Source organism: Coregonus clupeaformis, unplaced genomic scaffold (genome assembly GCF_020615455.1).
Source record: "Coregonus clupeaformis isolate EN_2021a unplaced genomic scaffold, ASM2061545v1 scaf0059, whole genome shotgun sequence".
Taxonomy (NCBI): domain Eukaryota; kingdom Metazoa; phylum Chordata; class Actinopteri; order Salmoniformes; family Salmonidae; genus Coregonus; species Coregonus clupeaformis.
Genome location: NW_025533514.1, coordinates 396448 through 399364, shown reverse-complemented (window position 1 = coordinate 399364; position 2917 = coordinate 396448). Strand labels below are relative to the sequence as shown.

The following is a 2917-nucleotide window of genomic DNA, read 5'->3' as shown; positions in this document are numbered from 1 at the left end:
TTGCGGTACACAATGTCACGGCATAAGGGCTGTTTTGAATGAATAGAGTAGCTAATGATATTTTCAGAAATAATTGTAAATGTCACATCTGGTTGGGCATGACAATAGTAGTTGGCAAGGCAGCAACAACTAACAGATCTGGAACCAGGACCCCACAATCATCTCAAAATAGTGTGGTACATTAGCTACATTTAGGGACCTCAGCTGTAGCTACATGACTGAGACCAAATGTGAATGTGATCAAAGCCTACAACCACATATGACCAATCTGTGTGGCATCCTGTGTTGAGCAGCGTGGTACATTCCATTTATGCACCTCTGCTGTACGTGACCTGAGTCAGTGTTGAGATCAGTGACTAGCTACAGCACTACGGTCTCTGTTGTGTTGGTCTAGCGTGGCTAGTGGAGACGCCCAGTAAGATGGCACCATCGTAGACATAGAGCTTCTAGAAGGGGGAAAGGCCATCAGACCACACTAATGTTCCCGAGTGGAGCAGAGAAGAGCAGTCTCAGTTGAATGACCAGTCTTGAAACCTGACTGGTTTGGATCAAGAAGGTCATTCTGAGAGAGATAGCAGGAGAGTTGGCTAGAGACGGCACGCTCAAGAGTTTTGGAGAGAAAAAGAAAGAAGGGATACTGGTCTGTAGTTTTTGACATCGGAGGGATCGAGTGTAGGTTTTTTAAGGAGGGGGCGCAACTCTCGCTCTCTTGAAGACGGAAGGGACATGGCCAGCGGTCAAGGATGAGTTGATGAGCGAGGTGAGGTAAGGGAGAAGGTCTCCGGAAATCATCTGGAGAAGAGAGGAGGGGTTAGGGTCAAGCGGGCAGGTTGTTGGGCAGCCGGCCGTCACAAGTCGCAAGATTTCATCTGGAGAGAGAGGGGAGAAAGAAGTCAAAGCATAGGGTAGGGCAGTGTGAGCAGGACCAGCTGTGTCATTTGACTTAATAAATGAGGATCGGATGTCGTCAACCTTCTTTTCAAAATGGTTGACCAAGTCATCCACAGAGAGGGAGGAGGGACGGGGAGGAGGAGGATTCAGCAGGGAGGAGAAGGTGGTAAAGAGCTTCCCTAGGGTTAGAGGCAGAGGCTTGACATTTAGAGTGGTAGAAAGTGGCTTTAGCAGCAGAAACAGAGGACGTTGTTAGAGCTGGCCCTAAAGGTGATATTCTTCTTTTAGGAGAATATAACAGTACTCCAAGTGCAACTGTTGAGGAGTTTGTAGCCTCAATGACATTGTAAACTATAAATGTAATAACATGTATATAATACAACTATGTCAAGATGTTACTATTCCCTCTGCTAGAATAGACTGGAATGCAGCCCTAGGACAAGAGAACTGGAACAAAGTCTTGTTGTTGTCTGGCAAATATTGTATATCTAATAAGGTGAAAGAAGTATCCTACAAACTCATTCATAGAATCTACCCTGTAAAGACCTTTATTGTACACAGATTCCAAATAGCTCTTGATAACAAATGTGTATTTTGTGGTTGTGACCCAGAGACTCTTGACCATTTCTTTTGGGACTGTTCTTAATGAGTTAGAAGATTTTATTTTAAAAGAAACCACTATTAATGTTAAAGACTGATATTATGTTTTTTTTTGATCCAATGATATTGGACCCTGATTTAACTTTCATTGTTAATTTTTCATGGAAGATTCTTTATTTTACTAGACACTCTTATCCAGAGCGAATTACAGTTAGTGAGTGCATACATTTTTCATACTGGCCCCCCGTGGGAATCGAACCCACAACCCTGGCGTTGCAAGCACCATGCTCTACCAACTGAGCTACTGGATACCTTTATCCATAACATGAAGAGGGCGGAGAACAAATCCCTCTTCACATTGTTTGAGATAGAATTGAAATATTATTTCGAAATTATCAGTAAGTGTAAAAACAAAAAGCAATAGGTACGAAAAAACGTTTTGACAAATTGAAAATGTATCCCGATATGAAATACCTGTCTGTTAGGTTTATGTACTCTTGTTTGTATATCTCTGTTTTTTATTTGTTTTGTTCATAATAATACAAAATAATAATAATAATAATAAACAAAAATCATAACACTGCTACTTCCTGTGTGGTCATCAACATGCGACGAAACTGGGAGAGGGTTGTTACTAGTTAACCCACCCACAAAGTCAAAATTGTGTATCATAAAGTTTCGTTAAAAAGATTGCTCCTTGGTCTTCATTTAAGGTTAGGCATAAGGTTAGTAGTGTGGTTAAGGTTAGGTTTAAAATCAGATTTTAAGAAGAGAAACTGTAGAAATACCCCGGGGGTTAGCCATAATCATGACTTTGTGGCTGTGGTAACTAGTGACGACCCCGGGTGAGAAGTGGGAGATTCAAAGGAGCAAAAGAAGCAGTAATTTTATATTTCATTAAACAATGCCATCTACGACCAGTTAAAACGACAAGGAAGACCAAGACATCGGTGTAAGGTAATATCATTTACTGTGTATTAGCAAGTCCATGTTTCTTGTTTATGGCACAAATGGTTTTGCATGACTGTTAACATAGCTAACGTTAGCTAGCTAACTAACTAGACAAGAGATGCGAAAAGGAAAATAAAATAAGTAGCAAAAATGAGTGATAGTTCACAAAAGTGGTACTGTAAATGTTCATGTTACAGAATGACCTCGGAACGATACACAGTGTTTTGAGCACACTCACTGATCACTCCCTTGGTCCCAGATCGGTTTGTCCTGTTGGCTGCCATTGGCAAGGTGGCAACTCCTACTGTCATCGGATACTGCTGTTGGCATATGACTACTAGTGCACGTCACCATGAATGAAAAGCCCCTTCTCTCCTGCCGCACTCACAAGCCCTGGTAGCTCGCCGTGATCGTATAGTGGTTAGTACTCTGCGTTGTGGCCGCAGCAACCCCGGTTCGAATCCGGGTCACGGCA

At 42.1% G+C, this 2917-nt stretch overlaps 1 non-coding gene across 1 annotated transcript; it reads left to right on the top strand.

Moving 5' to 3' along the window:
• The first annotated feature begins 2845 nt into the window (after positions 1 to 2845).
• Positions 2846 to 2917, top strand: trnah-gug. Its single transcript has one exon. It is a non-coding gene; the product is annotated as a tRNA-His (tRNA).